The sequence below is a fragment of the Giraffa tippelskirchi genome, chromosome X (genome assembly GCF_054371585.1).
Source record: "Giraffa tippelskirchi isolate mGirTip1 chromosome X, T2T-mGirTip1v1.2.pri, whole genome shotgun sequence".
NCBI classification, from domain to species: domain Eukaryota; kingdom Metazoa; phylum Chordata; class Mammalia; order Artiodactyla; family Giraffidae; genus Giraffa; species Giraffa tippelskirchi.
The window spans coordinates 30,518,837-30,538,482 of NC_137289.1; the positions used below are offsets into that span (position 1 = coordinate 30,518,837).

At 36.9% G+C, this 19,646-nt stretch overlaps 1 pseudogene; it reads right to left on the bottom strand.

Moving 5' to 3' along the window:
• Positions 1-19,646, bottom strand: part of LOC145535590 (mRNA export factor-like) — a 77,737-nt pseudogene that overhangs the window by 17,468 nt on the left and 40,623 nt on the right.

Below are 19,646 nucleotides of genomic sequence, written 5' to 3' on the forward strand. Positions count from 1 at the left end.
TTTTTTAACAGATAAGGAAACGGATATATCAAGTAGTTAATGGATTTGTCCTTGGACAGATAAAAAATGTCCTTAAACCTGTAAAGTATTTACTGTCTCTGCTACTTACTCTGTATGTTAGACAGTTTATAATACAAATCTCCAAATCAGTATACAAAATTAATTCCTCAAGTAACCACACATCACCTAGTATAGAGCTAAATACACAATAGATGACCAGTAAAATTTTTTGCAATAAGTTGACCAATTACATTGGGCTTCTGTGAATTTTTACATTATATCTACTTTCATTCAATGCTAAGTTTTGTAGCAAATGTTCTCTAATGAATTCCCTGGAATGGTTTAGAGAAACAAATGCAATCAGCAGGGAAGCCTGTGCCACCTGGTTTATACATTCAAGCCAAGCACTGTCTTCATAGTTTAGTTTATCAGGAACCATTTGCTGAAATGTAATAGGCTCATCATTTTATTACAAACCCACTGTTTCATGCTAAATACATATTCGTGGTACTTATAATTCAAAAAGTGAAGACTCTCTCTAAATAATAGACTCAACACTAAAGTTGCTAAAGCGATAACAAATATTTTCAAAATAAAGAGAGTAAAAATACTAATTCATTGAATCATTGAAATAGCAGCCTACATGCTGAGAATGGTGTTCTCTATATTGTGATTCTGTATGTGTTACAGTGAACTCTTTGAGAGTTGTGTTTGAGATAAGGGAAAGCCAAGAAATGAGTGTTTCAGGGTGGGGCATTCTGAATAAGTTACATGCTGTGAGGTTTTACTGGTATAAATGGTTAAAAGTCACATCAGTTTTCTCTCAGAATTGATATTCCTGATTAACCTCTTAAGTAAGCTATATTCTTTAATAAATCCTCTCAGATTATAAAAATCAATAGGACTTCAGTGTAACAGTGTTGAAAATATTTTTAAAGTATTAAAAGAAATTAAAAGCATTTATAATCTCACTACCCACAAACAATCAGGATTAAGATGGTTGATGAATTCCCTTATTCTCTACTTTCAAATTTCACTTCTTTGAAATTTGATGCAGTGATTGGTAACCATGAAGCTGCCCAGGTGATTGGCTACCTCTGAGAGATCTGACTTTTGTCTAAGGAGAGCAGCTTGTTAGATGATGGAGAACCAATAAAAGCTAGCCAAAAATTAAGGTCACAGCTATTATCTAGCTTTGATTAACACTATACTCTAAGCCACTGATTCTCAAAGTGTGGGACCTGGACAAGCAGCATCTACATCATGAGAAGCTTGTTAGAAATACTAATATCCAGACTCACCTGAGTTCTACTGAATCAGTAGCCCTGGGTGTGGAGCCCAGTAATCTGTGCTTGAAAAATCTCTCCAAGGGATCCTTATACACCCTCAAGTTGTGGAGCCACTACTCTAAGCAAATTTGTTACCTGGAAATACAGTCAAGGTGAGAATGATAACAGCTAACACCTTCCGATTACTTACTGTGATCCGAGTATTGCACTAACACTTAAAACACATCATGTCATTTATTCCCACATGTATATATGAGGTAGGTACTACTGTTTCAATTTCACAAATGAAGAAACTAAGCAGTTCAAGTAACTTGCTCAAGGTTACACTGATAATAAATGATAGGCTGATGTTAAAAATCCAGGTACAAACCTGCTCCAGGGACCCTGCTTTTAACTAGCATAATATTATCACTTTCTTCCTTAAAATACTAAGGCAAAACTAGCCTGAATATCCCTGTTTTCAGTGCTGTGTAGAAATAAAGATGCTTGTCTCAAAAGTAACTCTCGCACCTCAATATTCACCATAATGAAAATAAAGTGAGCAAGGCAAATTCTGTATTCTTTTGTTCTCCAGTTGATCAAGGCATCTCCTATCTCTTTTATCTCAAACTCAATAAACACAATACAAATAAATCACAATATAATAAAATTTGGAGCCAGTAGCTCTGCAATTGCTAGTTGAATCATTTACATTCTCTAAATTCTCAGTTTCTTTCTCAGTAAAAATGAGATAATAACAGTTTCTTCCTATCAACAATTTTGTTATGAAGATTAAAATAAGCTGTGTTTATGTGTATGTTAGAGACAGACAGACAGACACACACACAGATGATACTGGTAGTACATGCTATTGTTGTTACTGTGGCCTTTAGATGTTATTTAATGTCTAAACTTTACCCTAATTTTTGATAAATTCATTAGAGTTCTCTATGTGAAAGATGTTTAGAAAGATCAGAAGATGTGAACAGTCCCTATGAGAATTTGGCCTCTAGCCACCCAAGACTGATATCCCATGTATTTAACTGACAGTCAAGCTTGTTGCATTTTTTACCTTAAGTTATCAGAAAATTATTTTTATTATTCTACTTAGAAAATTACAGAGGTCAGCTATCTGGAACAGAATTTCATTATGAGGTTAACAGGAAATTTACAGTGTTGGGAGCTTCCAATATTTAGGCAAAGTTCTACCTTAGTTTTAGAGTTTAAGGGAGCTTATATTATACAAAGCTTTCCTCACCCCCATGGCACCTCTGAATCCCTCTAGTAGTAACAATCAGATGACTTGCCACTTCTTTACATGCTGATCTATACTGGTCATATATGTTAGATTTAACTCTGCAGCCATATTAGAAATTCTTTGATAGCATAAACCTTTTTTTCTATAACATAGTACTAAACATATGGAAAGGACATAGTGCTCATTTAATTTTCATAAATATTCATCATTAAGCCTGGATTATATACTTACACATGTGTAAAGAGAGACATGCAATAGGATGTTCACTACTACAGTACTCTTTATAATAGCAAAATACTGGAAAAAGCCTAAGTGTCAATCAGTAGGAAAGATCTACTTAGGAGCCACTATGTAGTTATTTCTGTAGTATGGATGCCCATGCCATGGAGACTGGATGTTTTGATCAGCCTGTCATAGTGCCTTGGTAAACCGTGTCATTCCATGTCTCCTTGAGGATATCCCATTCTTCAGGCCTAACAATTGCTCCTTTTGATTCCTGCAGGCTTTCTTTTAACTTACAGTAATACTTTCATTTAGATTATACATAAAGTCCTGCTGCTGTGAAAGCCATTTTTCTCTTAAATATGATTTAGCATCTCTTCTGTGCTTCTTATAAGCTGATATCACATTTTAACTCTCATTGTTTCCCCTCACATATACACTGTTGTGTACATGAAGGTATCATAATATGCAGATTGACATGATTACACATAGATATTTTCAGATTTTTGTTCCTCTCTCTGTGCTCATCTGCAAACATTTGCAATCATCTCCATTGTTCTATCTATATAAAGCCTTTGCTATCAATTTCCTTATGACAGGGGATTAGTGGGACATTATATCTTCATTACCTTTTTGTAGAGATGAGCAGAAAAAGAGGAGAGTCAATTCATTTTGTTAAGTACTATATTTAACTTCTCTACACGTGTTTAAAAAACTACTATATATCACTATGCTTTGTATTTAAACTAAATCATTATGTTGTGAAATAACCACAAAATTCCCATTACAAACATGAGCTTAGATACAGATATATATGGTGGAGAAAGAAATGGCAACCCACTCCAGTATTCTTGCCTGGAGAATCCCATAGACAGAGGAACTTGGTGGGCTACAGTCCAGGGGGGTCACAAAGAGTTGACACAACTACAGTGACTTAGCATGCCTGGAGAGATATATATGGAGGCTTGGATAGATTAGCGAACCTTCCTAGAGTGACACACGTTCATGCAAAGATGGGCACAGTATAGGAAAGAAATGATATGGACCTAACAGAAGCAGAAGATATTAAGAGGTGGCAAGAATACACAGAAGGACTATACAAAAAAGGTTTTCATGACCAGATAACCATGATGGTGTGATCACTTACCTAGACCCAGACATCCTGGAATGTGAAGTCAAGTGGGCCTTAGGAAGCATCACTACAAACAAAGCTAGTGGAGGTGATGGAATTCCAGTTGAGCTATTTCAAATCCTAAAAGATGATGCTGTGAAAGGGCTGCACTCAATATGTCAGCAAATTTGGAAGACTCAGCAGTGGCCACAGGACTGGAAAAGGTCAGTTTTCATTCCAATTCCAAAGAAAGGAAACGTCAAAGAATGCTCAAACTACAGCACAATTGCACTTATCTAACACGTTAGTAATGTTTAAAATTCTCCAAGCCAGGCTTCAACAGTACATGAACTGTGTGCTTCCAGATGTTCAAGCTAGTTTTAGAAAAGGTAGAGGAACCCGAGATCAAATTGCCAACATTCGTTGGATCATTGAAAAAGCAAGAGTTCCAGAATAACATCAACCTCTGCTTTATTGACTATGCCAAAGCCTTTGACTGTGTAGATCACAATAAACTGTGGAAAATTCTGAAGGAGATGGGAATACCAGACCATCTCACCTGCCTCTTGAGAAACCTGTATGCAGGTCAGGAAGCAACAGTTAGAACTGGTCATAGAACAACAGACTGGTTCCAAATAGGAAAAGGAGTATGTCAAGGCTGTATATTGTCACCCTGCTTATTTAACTTATAAGCAGAATATATCATGAGAAATGCTGGGCTGGATGAAGCACAAGTTGGAATCAAGATTGCCAGGACAAGTATCAATAACCTCAGATATGTAGATGACACCACACTTATGGCAGAAAGCGAAGAAGAACTAAAGAGCTTCTTGATGAAAGTGGGGAAACAATGGAAACAGTGACAGACTTTATTTTCTTGGGCTCCAAAATCACTGTGGATGGTGACTGCAGCTGTGAAATTACAAGACATTTGCTCCTTGGAAGAAAAGTTATGACCAACCTAGATGGCATATTAAGAATCAGAGACATTACTTTGCCAACAAATGTCCGTCTAGTCAAAGCTATTGTTTTTCCAGTAGTCATGTATGGATGTGAGAGTTGACTATAAAGAAAGCTGAGCACCGAAGAATTGATGCTTCTGAACTGCGGTGCTGAAGAAGACTCTTGAGAGTCCCTTAGACTGCCAGGAGATCCAACAAGTCCATCCTAAAGGAAATCAGTCCTGAATATTCATTGGAAGGACTGATGCTGAAACTGAAACTCCAATCCTTTGGCTACCTGATGCAAAGAACTGACTCATCTGAAAACACCCTGATGCTAGGAAAGATTGAAGGTGGGAGGAGAAGGGGACAACAAAGGATGAGATGGTTGGATGGCATCACTGACTCAATGGACATGAGTTTGAGTAAACTCTGGGAGTTAGTGATGGACAGGGAGGCCTGGTGTGCAGCAGCCCATGGAGTCACAAAGAGTCAGACATGACTGAGTGACACACTAGATTCTATCTGGCAAAGCCAGTGTTTGGAACTCAGCAGACTGATTTCACGTTCATCACAGTATAACACACAGTCTCTCACTTCATGTTGCTATTTCTACCTGCACAAGGAATTTATTGATGGTGGTGTTAAGTAAGCCTTTTGAGTTAAACTTGACTTTAGGTCTCAATTCCAACATTAGTAGGGAGATAACATCTACTATCTACCTTCCAGAGCCGTTCTGAGAATTGAGGTAACTAACAGATATAAAGTGCCTAGTTCAGTGCTTGAAATAGAGGCATTCACTTAAAAGTTTTATATCAGTTCAGTTCAGTCGGCTATTTGATTTCTTCTAAGGGATTCTTGCCCACAGTAGTAGATATGATGGTCATTTGAGTTAAATTCACACATTCCAGTCCATTTTAGTTCGCTGATTCCTAAAATGTCAATGTTCACTCTTGCCACCTCCTGATTGACCACTTCCAATTTGCCTTGATTCATGGACCTAACATTCCAGGTTCCTGTGCAGTATTGCTCTTTATAGCTTTGGACTTGACTTCCATCCCCAGTCACATCCACAACTGGGTGTTGTTTTTGTTTTTTGGTTTTTTTTTGCTTTGGCTCTGTCTCTTCATTCTTTCTGGAGTTATTTCTCCACTGATCTCCAGCAGCATATTGGGCACCTACCGACCTGGGGGGTTCATCTTTCAGTGTCCTACCTTTTTGCCTTTTCATACTATTCATGGGGTTCTCAAGGCAAGAATACTGAAGTGGTTTGCCATTCCCTTCTCCAGTGGACAAGATTTTGTCAGAACTTTCCACCATGACCCATCTGTCTTGGGTGGCCCTAGACAGTATGGCTCATAGTTTCATTGAGTTAGACAAGGTTGTGGTCTTCATGATCAGATTGGTTAGTTTTCTGTGATTGTGGTTTTCGGTCTGTCTGCCCTCTGATGGAGAAGGATAAGAGGCTTATGGAAACTTCCTGATGGGAAGTTTTATATATTAAGCTGTAACTTTTTATTTCCCCTTTTGAGTCAAAAGAGCAGTAGTAGTATAATCTCTTACTCTTTCATTTAATTGGATTGCTGGTCACTTTTCTCCTTTGGATGTTACTATTTAGTTTATTTCCTTTCCTTGGCCTTAATGGAACCACAACAGAATTTTCTATTTCTAAACGATTTCTTATTTACTCAAGTATATAATAATCACCTTTCCACTCCACATACTCAATTTTTATACCATACTTAGAATAGGCTCTTAACACATACTGAAGAACCTTCTATTGTAGATACCTGTATTTGTTTCACTCCTCCTATAAGTTCCTTAAGGTCAGAGACTCATCTTTTTTGTCCCAATGTGCCTAACAGAGTGTCTAGTATATCACAGATATATCTAAAATATAAATAAGTTAACTAATGGCATAGAAATCTGGGTGACTTCAAGTGTGCTTTGGATGAATTATATTATGTGACAGGGTACTTAAGTCTGTTTTATTTAAAGCATTGCTTAAAACATATTGCAATATGTATTTTAACTGACTGGAATAATGGCATTTATGGATTATTTATAATACAAATGACATCATTCTTTTAGTGCTATATACAGCATTAAATCCTATGGAATAAACTACTACACTATTGTGAAAGATTCTTTCAGTGAGTCACAAAGAAAAAAAAAAACATTAACAAAATGAAAAGACAACCACAGAATGAGAGAAAATATTTGTAAACAAAGCAACAGACAAGGGATTAATTTCCAAAATATACAAACAGGTCATGAAGCTCAATACCAAAAAAAAAAAAAACACATTTAATTTAAAAAAAGGACACAATGTGGAATATTACTCAGCCATTAAAAAGAATACATTTGAATCAGTTCTATTGAGATGGATGAAACTGGAGCCCATTATACAGAGTGAAGTAAGCCAGAAAGAAAAACACCAATACAGTATACTAATGCATATATATGGAATTTGAAAGATGGTAACAATAACCCTATATGCGAGACAGAATAAGAGACACAGATGCATAGAACAGTCTTACGGACTCTGAGGGAGAAGGTGAGGGTGGGACGTTCTGGGAGAATAGCGTTGAAACATGTATATTATCATATGTGAAACAGAACACCATTCCATGTTCGATGCATGAGACAAATGCTCAGGGCTGGGGCAATGGGATGACCCAGAGGGATGGGATGGGGAGGGAGGTGGGAGGGGGGTCCAGGAAGGGGAACACATGTAAACCCATGGCTGATTCATGTCAATGTATGGCAAAAACTACTACAATATTGTAAAGTAATTAGCCCTCAACTAAAATAAATAAATTTATTAAAAAAAAAAAGGACACAATGGGGGAAGGGGAGGGTGGGTGTAAATGTATAATGTACATATACAGTACTATATGTAAAATATATAGCCAGTGGAAGTGAAAGGTTGCTGCTATCAGCCAGGAATGACGCCAGGATTCCTGGCCTCCTGAGGAGAAGAATTCGACCTGGGGCCAGTGATGGGGCTTGATTACTCAGAGTTTTTTGTGTAGCAAAGTTTTCTTAAAGTGTAAAAGAGATAGTGAAAGCTTCTGACAGGCATCAGAAGGGGACGGAAAGTTTCTAGCAAGGAGTTATATATCTATTGGTGGTGGTTTAGTCGCTAAGTGTCTAACTCTTGCAACCCCATGGACTGTAGCCTGCCATGCTCCTCTGTCCATGAGATTCTCCAAGCAAGAATACTAGAGCGGGTTACCATTTCCTTCTCCAGGGGATCTTCCTGACCCAGGAATCAAACCGAAGTCTTCTGCATTGCAGGCAGATTCTTTACCAACTGAGCTACAAGGGAATCCCATATATACCTATTAGCAAAATTAGAGAAAGGAAACACCTCAAAACTGAGAGAGCTGCACCAGACCCCTTCCCTACAACATGCATTTTGAGATATCATTGGCACAAAGTGAGTCATCCCTGGCCACAAAACAATTGACATGAGTCTTGAAGAAAGGCAGATTTCCAAGCAAATACACAGTTCATTAACATAGCTTAAGAAAGACATTTCCATGAGAATAGCCCAGTGGTTAGCTCAAGGTTTGAGATAAAGTTAAGTTCAGGTGGAACCAGGTGTCACCATGGCAACCCAGGATTCAGTTCAATAGCTCAGTCATGTCCCATTCTTTTCGACCCCATGGACTGCAACACGCCAGGCCTCCCTGTCCATCACCAACTCCTAGAGTTTACTCAAACTCAAAAGTCTGCCACTTGCAGTTTATTTCCTCCTTCCACTTGGGGACCTCTGACCTCCCTAGCTATGCTGTTAACACTCTCAGGAGTTTGATGTATGTACCACCCAGGGAACCCAAAGCCAGTGCTCTGTGACTACCCAGAAGGGTAGGATGGGGATGGAGGTTCAACCAAGAGGGGACATAAGTATACCTAATGCTGATTCATGTTGATGTATGGCAAAGGCTGTCACAATACTGGAAAGTAATTATGCTCTAATTTTTAAAAAATGAAATTTAAAAAAATGGGCAGAAGATTTAACTACACATTTCTCCAAAGAAGACGTACAAATTGCCAACAGGCACATGAAAAGATGCTCAACGTCACTAATTACCAGAGAAATGCAATTCAAAACTACAATGAGGTATCACCTTACACCAGTCAGAATGTCCCATCATCCAAAAATGTACAAACAATAAATACTTGAGAGGGTGTGGAAAAAAGGGAACCCTCCTATACTATTGGTGAAAATGTAAATCGGTAGACCCACTATGGAGAACAGTATGGAGATTCCTTAAAATACTAAAAAATAGAGCTACTATGTTATTCTGCAATCCCACTCCTGGGCATATACCCAGAGAAAAATGTAATTTAAAAAGATACATATACCCCAATGTTCACTGCAGGACTATGTAAAACAGCCAAGACATGGAAGCAACCTAAATGCCCATCATTTGAGGAATGGATAAAGAAGATGTGGTACACACACACACACACACACACACACACACACACACACACACACACATATATACACACACACGACAGAATATCATTCAGCCACAAAAAAGAATGCCATTTGCAGCAACATGGAAAAACCTAGAGATTGTCATACTGAATGATGTAAATCAGACAGAGAAGGACAATACCACATGACATCACTTATATGTGGGATCTAAAACATGATACAAATGAACTTATTTACAAAACAGAAATATAGTCATATATGTAGAAAACAAACATGGTTACTGAGGGAGAAAGGGGGGAGGATAAATTGGGAGACTGATATTGACATATATACACTATTGTATACATTATATACTATTGTATACATTATACATATATACACTATTGTATACATAATAGATAACTAATAGAAAGCAACTGTATAGCACAGGGAACTTTACTCAATGCTCTGTAATGAACTATATGGGACTAGAATCTTAAATGAAGTATATATGTATGTACATAATGAAATCACTTTGCTGTACACCTGAAACTAACACAACATTGTAACTCAACTACACTTCAATAAAATCTTTTTAAAAATGATGCACACAGTAAACTAGAATAAAATTAAACATCACATATTTGTGCAAAATGCCAAGAAACAGAATAGATTGTTGTATTGGCACTTGGATACAGTATGCTATTGGATTAAATTTGTTAGCATGGAACTCTAAGTTTTACACTGATGATTTTACACTGAGGGGAAACATCAAAATAAGCCCTAGTATAGCATAGGTCATGTGCATTTTCACATGTAATCATAGATAATTATATCTTCCTAAATGTCCTTGTCCCTTTGTGACCTGGCAAAATCTGATTCTTCCTTTCAACCCTAGGTTAAATAGTGACTCTTCTCTTAAAATCCTACCCAGTTTTCCATGATAGAATTAGTAGTTCTGTCCTTTCAGTTGCATCTTGTTAATATCTAACAATTTGGTTACTGTAATGTGTATGGCACTAACAATTTGGTAACTATAATGAATCTGCTTACATATCTTTATCTTTGATTCTTCCACAATTCTTCCACATTATTTTCAGTTAATTGGGCTTTTATTGATCTTCAAATTTCCCCAGAATTAGGTGGCTTCATAAATAAACGTGAAATCTTTAAGTTTCATTTTATAATATGAAACACAGTAGCATTTTTCACAGGTGAAACAGAAGCATTTCTTCATATAATAGTATGTAGAATTATACATTGCAGTTGGAGTTAAAATTTGATATTTTTCTTTTTATGTTTAGTGTTCTCTTAGTAATAGCAGAGAGGGTAGGAAAAAATGGCCTGTATGAACAACCAAAGAATATACAGCTACCTTTCTTCTAAAATGACTAATGTATTGCTATAATTTCAGACTCTCAGTACCTAGCTGTCCAAACCAAGCCTTCTGTTTCTTATGTCTCACACCCATTGCAATGGATTGTGATGGTTTTATACTCACAATTGCATGTGTACCCTCTCCTCCCATATACATTTATCATTCTCAATGTAAATTCCCCACCAGGGCTATAGATTATGGCTCTATGCTCTGCACTTACAGAAAACCTAATGAAAAGAATAAATTACAGAGGAAGAAATTACCAACCATTACTATGATTCCCAATACTAGGGACCTTGAGCTACTTTAATGCGTATGAAAACTACTTCCAGTGATTACAGCATCAGTGAGGAAAATGGAAAACAGGAATTAATATGAATTGAAAAAGAACCTCCCTTTTGCTTTTGTTCATATAATAACGTGGTTATGCAATGAATTAACTGAACTAGGTAAATCGTTAGGCTGTAATGAAACACAGGGCTATGTATTGTTATATTGTCCTGAATAGAATAGAGAATTTTACCACTCTAGGGTATTCAGAAAGCATAGTTATAGGAAGAACAAAAATATTTCCAGGGACTTTTCCCTTGAAAGAACCTCCTCTCTCCTAAATGTCTAGAAACTACAAGTAATGTGTTTCCTCCCTATGATTTGATGGGCAGCAAAAGGCTCCCCTGCCCCAAATATTTCCATCCCAAAGAACCAGAACTCTTCATATTACTCATATCTTTGGATGGAATTTATAAAGGCTCCAGTGACCATATAGTTTTATCATCTGAATGGAAGACAGTTTAGACATAACAGTCTATCAACTAAGACTTACAGGTCTCGTTTTGTTAAATACCAGAAAGCAAGAAAAAATTCAATGTACGTTAAAACACAGACAACTTTCACACAAATTAGGTTCTATACTGCTTTTGAAAACTCATGAAATCTGGCAAAACTAGACTCATATCCCTGCACAGAGAATATTGGCGTTGGGCAAGTCATTTCATCTCTTTTTTAAAAATTTATTAGAGTATAATTGCTTTACAATGTTGTGTTGGTTTCTGCCATTCAACAACATGAATCAGCCATATATATACATATATCCCCTCCCTCTCTGAATCTTAGTTTCCTCATCTGCAAGATGAAGATAATATCTAGGTCACAAAATTGTTAGTAGAATTAAATAACATAATAAATAGAGAGAGCCTAGTGCCCCTCAACTCTAGTCCTGGAGAAGGCAATGGCACCCCACTCCAGTCCTCTTGCCTGGAAAATCCCATGGACGGAGGAGCCTGGTGGGCTGCAGTCCATGGGGTCGCAGAGTCAGACACGACTGAACGGCCTCACTTTCACTTTTCCCTTTCCTGCATTGGAGAAGGAAATGGCAACCCACTCCAGTGTTCTTGCCTGGAGAATCCCAGGGACGAGGGAGCCTGGTGGGTTGCCATCTATGGGGTCGCACTGAGTCAGACACGACTGAAGTGACTTAGCAGCAGCAGCAGCAGTGCATATTAAGCACTTGATAAATGATAAATATTAGTATTAGTGATTAGGGTAAATATCCTGTCTCCAGGGGCATGTATCCTGCAATTTGGCACCAACCCTTCTACACCAGACTTTTCTCTCAATACAGATGTTGAACATCAGTGCCAGTCTACCAGTACACTTGTACTATCTTCCTTATAATAAGAATACTTCTATTTCTCAAAATGAATGATAAATTGAGAGGACTTTTGTAGTTCAGAAAAACAGGAAAGAATAGTAAAACACCAAATATTCTCCAGATACTTTAAACATGGCCTGATTTCTAAACAAGGTAGATTTGTCTACCATGAAAAGTGCTACTTTAAAGTTTGCCCCACTTGGCAGTATTGGTGTTGTTTTCACATTGTGTATTTCAAACTGGTCATTCTTAGTTTCAAAGTTTCAAGACTTCAAAAAGATCCCAAGATATCTGAGTAGTGCATTAAAAACAAAGTTGGCATACTTTTCTTTTAAAAATCTGTTTGAAGTCAAGATGTGTTCAAGAAGAAAAGACGCTTCACCTTCTGAAGCTGTGATACTTAGTCTCTGTTTGTCCCTATCCATTCCTCCCCAGATCTATTCTCTACCCTTTTCTGACCTGCTCTGTGCTCTTGGAAAACTATTAATGATATCCACCAACAGCATTACAGGAGTTCTCTTCTTGGCTGGCTTCTATGTATTTCTTACCTCTAGTTACTATCAGGACGAGACTGAGGATGGAGGGTGGAAGAGAGGGAAGGATAGAAGAGAGGTCAGAGAAGAGATGTCCCTATGGTTATGCTCTCTCCCCTACACTCCATGAACTGCCATTTCGTGGTTCCTCTATGGTCAAAGTTCTTATACTTTGACCCGTCTTCCATGGCTCTATACCCTCTATACCCTCTATTACAGTAACATCATTCTCCCTCCCTGCCCATTCAAGGCTAAGGATGGTGATAGACTCTGACTGTGGTTATTTCCTGGGAATCTCCACATGTCTCACTAGTTCCCTTAGCCCTAAATATTGTGCGTTAAATACTCTCCTGAAATACTGAATTAGATTCTGTCTCCTGGCTAATATAGAAGCTATTACCAAATGTACTATTTTGTTTAAAAGATATTATTCAGCCTTAATTTTTGAGCTATACTTGTTAAAGCAATAAAAAAAACCTGTGAATATGCTACAATAATGACTCTATGACTTATATAACCTTTATAATTGAATAGATATATGACTATTTAAGTGTTTCTTCTTTCAAAGTAAATATATATAAATGTGTACCATTTTAGTATTGTTGATTTTGGCATGGAAGAAATTACTGAATAAAGCAAAAATAAAGGATAAAGGTTTCAAAGGTGGTTCAGTGGTAAAGAATCTGCCTGCCAATGCAGGAGACATGGGTTCAATCTCTGATCCAGGAAGATCCTACATGCCATAGAGCGACCAAGCCCGTGCACCACAGCTATTGAGCCTGTGCTCCAGAGCTCACGTGTTGCAACTACTGAAGTCCATGTGTCCTAGAGCCAATGATTCACAACAAAAGACGTCACCACAGTGAGAAGCCTGTGCACCCCAACTCACCACAACTGGAGAGAGTAGCCCCTGTTTGCCACAACTTGAGAAAAGCCTATGCAACAACAAAGATCCAGCATAACCAAAAATAAATAAATGCAATTTTTAAAAATGAATAAGAAGCATATAATCACATAAATAGATGTGCAAACAGAATCTGACCAAATTAAACATCTATTTATGATTAAAAAAACAGCAAAATATAGGTATCTCAACGTAATAAAGGCCATATATAACAAATCCATATTTAACATCATACAGAACAGTGGAAAGATTAAAGCATTTCCTCTAAATTCAGACACAAGGAAGGATCTCACTCTCACCTATTCTATTTAACATAGTATTAGAAGGCATAAACACAATAATCAGGCTAGAAAAGAAATAAATGGCATCCAAATTGGAAGGGAAGAAGTAAAACTATCACTGTAGATGATATGACACTATATATAGAAAATCCTAAAGTCTCCACACCAAAAAAAAAAAAATGAAGAATAAATGAATTCAGTAAACTTGTATGATACAAGATCAATATAAAGAAATCTGTTACTTCTTTATATGCTAATATGAACTATTAGAAAAAGAATTCAAGAAGATAACCTCAGTTATGATTGCATCAAAAAGAATAAAGTAACTGGGAATAAACTTAACCAAGGAGATAAAAGACCTATACTCAAAAAACTCGAAGACATCAACAAAGGAAACTGAAGACAATACAAACAAATGGAAGGTTCCACGTTCATAGACTGAAAAAATCAATACTGTTAAAATGTTCACACTACAAAAGCAATCAACAAATCTAACATAATGCCTATCAAAATACCCATGACATATTTCCGATCCTAAAATTTATATGGAATCACAAAAGACCCAAATCAGCCAAAGCAATCTTGAGAAAAAAGAACAAAACTGAAGATTTTCACTTCCTAATTTCAGACTTTATTAGAAAGCTACAGTAATCAACATAGTATGTTACTGGCATAAAAACAGACACATAGAATAATGGAATAGAATAGAGCCCATAAATAAATCCATGCACTTATGATCAATTAGTCTACAACAAAGGAGGCACGAATATACAATGGAGAAAAGACAATCTCTTGAATAAGTGCTTCTGGGAAAAATCAGACAACATGTAAAAAAAAATGAAATTAGAACATTCCTTAACACCATATATAAAAATTACCTCAGGATAAAGACCTAAATATAAGATCAGAAATCATACAAATCCTTGAAGAAAACATAGGCAGGACAATCTTTGACATAAATCACAGCAATATTTTTTTTGGATCAGTCTCAAAGGCAAATAAAACAAAAGCAAAAATAAACAAATGAAACCTAATTAAACTTAAAAGCTTTTGCACAGCAAAGGAAACCACTGGCAAAAAGAAAAGAAAACTTACTGAGTGGGAAAAAGTATTTTTCAAATGATATGACTGATAAAGGGTTAATATCCAGACTAGGTAACAGCTCATAAAACCCAATATCAGAAAACCAAATAGCCCAATCAAAAAAACAGGCAGAGGACCAGAATAGACATATTTCAAAAGAAGCTATACAAATGGGCAATAGGCACATAAAAATATTCAATATTGCTAATCATCAGAGAAATGCAAATCAAAACCAAAACGAGACATCACCTCACACCTGTCAAAATGACTATCATCAAAAAGTCTACAGATAAATTTTGGTGAGGATGTAGAGAAAAGGGAACCCTGCTACACTGTTAGTTGGAATGTAAATTGGCACAGCCACTATGGAAAACAGTATGAGGTTTCCTCAAAAAACTAAAAATAGGACTACCATAGGATTCAGCAATTCAACTCCTGGGTATATGCTGAAAGAAAATAAACACTAAGTTGAAACGATAGATGTACTCCAATTTTCAATGCAACATTATTTACAGTATTCAAGATACAGAAGAAATCTAAGTGTCCATCACAACAGATGAATTGATAATGAAGATGTGTATATGTATGTATGTGTACACACACACACAAAGGGGAATACTACTCAGTCATAAAAAGAATGAAAATTTTGCCATTTGCAGCAACATGGATGGACCTAGAAGGTATTATACTTAATAAAATAAGTCAGATAGAGAAACAAAAATACACAGTGTTACCACTTAAATGGGGGATTCTCTGGTAGCTCAGTGGTAAAGAATCCACTTGCAGTGCTGGAGACACGGGTTTGACCCCTGGGTCGGGAAGATCCCCTGGAGAAAGAAATGGCAATGCACTCCAGTATTCTTGCCTAGGAAATCCCATGGACAGAGGAGCATAACGGGCTACAGTCCATGGGCTCACAAAAGAGTCAGATATGACTTAGCAATTAAACAACAACCAACAATCATTTAAATGTCAAATCTAAAAAATAAAACAAATAAATGAATTAAGAAAACAAAATCAGACTCAGAGAAAAAAATTGTGGTTACCAGTAGGGAGAAGAAAGGGGACAGTGGCAAGACAGGGATAAGGGATTATGAGGAACAAACTATAATGAATAAGGTAAAAAAGCTTCAAGAATATATTTAATAGCACAGGGAATATAGCCAATACTTTATAATAACATTAAAGGGATTATAAGCTATACAATTTTGAATCACTGTCATACACCTAAAGCTAATATAATATTGTAAATCAGCTATACTTCAATGAAAAAATTAATCCTAATAATGATACTGATTATTCCATCTGCTAGAATGTCACTTTTCAAAAAAATTGTTCAATTAATTGAGTTACCATACTGCAATTAAGTATTATAGTAGTCCATGTGCTAGAAATACTTATTACTTAATAAAACACTATTTAGCCCTGGGATTGAGTATGTGTTAATACTCAAAAGATATAGGAATGCTCACTTTTATTGAAGCCAAACTATTAGGAGAATCAAATAAATGTAATTTTAGCACCTTGACAACAATGAGACACAAATAACAACCAAACAGGTTGATGAAAGGTGTTTACAAAAAAAAAAAAAAAAATCATTCGCCAGGGGCTGTCCTTTACCAAGGATAGAATTAGTTTATATATTTTCATTTTTAACCAAAATACTGGTCAATAATCATCCATGTTAACTAAGATGACAATAAGCTCTTAAACCAAAAAAATTCCAAAGAAAAAGAAAAGCAAGAAGGCAAAATGGTTCTGAGGAGGCCTTAAAAATAGCTGAGAAAAGAAAAGAAGCAAAAAGCAAAGGAAAAAGGGAAAGATATACCTAACTGAATGCAAAGTTCCAAAGAATAGCATGGAGAAAAAAGAAAGCCTTCTTAAGTGAACAATGCAAAGAAATAGAGGAAAACAATAGAATGGGAAAGACTACAGATTATTTCAAGAAAACTGCCGATACCATGAGAACATTTCATGCAAAGATGGACACAATAAAAGAAAGAAACGGTATGGACTTAAACAAAGCAGAAGATATTAAGAAGAGGTGGCAAGAACACACAGAAGAACTATAGAAAAAAGGTCTTCAAGATCTGAGTAACCATGAAGGTGTGATAACTCACCTAGAGCCAGACATCCTGGAATGCAATGTCAAGTGGGCCTTAGGAAGCATTACTACAAATAAAGCTAGTGGAGGTGATGGAATTCCAGCTGAGCTTTTTAAAATCCTAAAAGGTGATGTTGTTAGGGCCAGTGTACTGGGATGACCCTGAGGGATGGGATGGGGAGGGGGATGGAAGGGGGGTTCAGGGTGGAGAACACATGTACACCCATGGCTGATTCATGTCAACGTATGGCAAAAACCAGTATAATATTCTAATTAGCCTCCAATTAAAATAAATTAATTTAAAAAAATATGCCAGCAAATTGGGAAAACTCAGCAGTGGCCACAGGACAAGAAAAAAGGTCAGTTTTCATTCCAATCTCAAAGAAGGATAAAGCCAAAGAATGTTCAAACTACCACATAATTGTGCTCATTTCACATGCTAGCAAGGCTGTGCTCAAAATTCTCCAAGCTAGGCTTCAACAGTACGTGAACCGAGGACTTACAGATATATAGGCTGGATTTAGAAGAAGCGGAAGAACCAGAGATCAAATTGCCAACATCCATTGGATCATAGAAAAAGCAAGAGAATTCCAGAAAAATAGCTACTTCTGCTTAATTGACTATGCCAAAGCCTTTGACTGTATGGATCACATTAAACTGTGGAAAATTCTTCAAGTGATGGGAATACCACACCACCTTACCTGCCTCCTGAGAAACCTATACACAGGTCAAGAAACAACAGTTATAACCACACAATGAACAAAGGACTGGTTCCAAATTGGGAAAGGAGTACGTCAAGGCTGTATATTGTCACCCTGCTTATTTAACTTATATGCAGAGTACATCATGCGAAATGCCAGGCTGGATGAAGCACAAGCTGGAATCAAGATTGCCAAGAGAAATATCAACAATTTCAGATATGCAGATGATATCACCCTAATGGCAGAAAGTGAAGAGGGACTAAAAAGCCTCTTGATGATGGTAAAAGAGAAGAGTGAAAAAGCTGGCTTAAAACTCAACATTCAAAAAACGATCATGGCATCTGGTCCCATCACTTCATGGCAAATAGATGGGGAAAAGAAATGGAAACAGTGACAGACTTTATTTTCAGGCTGCAAAATCACTGTGGAAGTTGAGTACAGCCATGAAATTAAGATGCCCACTCCTTGGAAGAAAAACTATGACAAACTGAGATAGTGTATTAAAAACCAGAAATATCACTTTGCCAACAAAGGTCTTATAGTCAGTCAAAGCTATGGTTTTTCCAGTAGTCATGTATGGAAGTGAGAGCTGGACAATAAAGAAGGCTGAGTGCTGAAGAATTAATGCTTTTGAACTGTGGTGTTGGAGAAGACTTTTTTTAATTTTTTAATTAATTTATTTTTAAATTAATTTATTTTAATTGGAGGCTAATTACTTTACAATATTGTAGTGGTTTTTGCCAAACATCAACATGAATCAGCCACAGGTGTACATGTGTTCCCCACCCTGAACCCCCCCTCCCACCTCCCTCCTCATCCCATCCCCCAGGGTCATCTCAGTGCACCAGCCCTGAGCACCCTGTCTCATGCATTGAACCTGGACCAGCGATCCGCTTCACATATGATAATATACACGTTTCAACGCTACCCTCTCAAATTATCCCACCCTCGCCTGGAGAAGACTCTTCAGTCCCTTGGACAACAAGGAGATCCAACCAGTCAATCCTAAAGGAAATCAACCCTGAATATTCATTGGAAGGACTGATGCTGAAGCTGAAACTCCAATATTTTGGCCACCTGATGCGAAGAGCTGCCTCATTGGAAAAGACCTTGATGTTGGGAAAGATTGAAGGCAGGAGGAAAAGGGGTGACAGAGGAGAATGTGATGGTTGAATGGCATCACTGGCCCAATGGACATGAATTTAAACAAACTCCAGTAGATGGTGAAGGACAAGGAAACCCGGTGTGCTGCAGTCCACGGGGCTGCAAAGAGTGGGACACAACTTAGCGACTGAACAGCAACAACAAGCTCTTAAAATATTCCAAAGTGCCTATAGAATTATCAAGGGATCAAGATATGCTTTGTTTAGTTTTGGTTTCCTGTACTCTTAACTGCATAATTTTATATCATTTTCTCATAATTGCTAATGCACATGTTTATTTAAGAATTAGCGTTGGATGCTTACTTTACGCAAGATGTGCTCAGAACTACAGATGAAATGACAGTGAACAATAATGGTGTTTGAATGTTTCGGTTAACTGAGAAAAATTTTTAAGGTCATTACGCACTTTACTCCATCTCCCACACTGGATACAGTGAAATTTTCTCTATGTGGCCAAATATGTTAAATAACAATATCAAATTACCAGGATTCCCTTTAGATTACAATTTATCATTCTTACTAATTTCTAATTTCTCTTACTTCAGTTGCTACATTTGTAAGAATCAGCAGAATGTTGGCTACAGCTACTTTAGGTAAATATTTGTTTACTTGATAA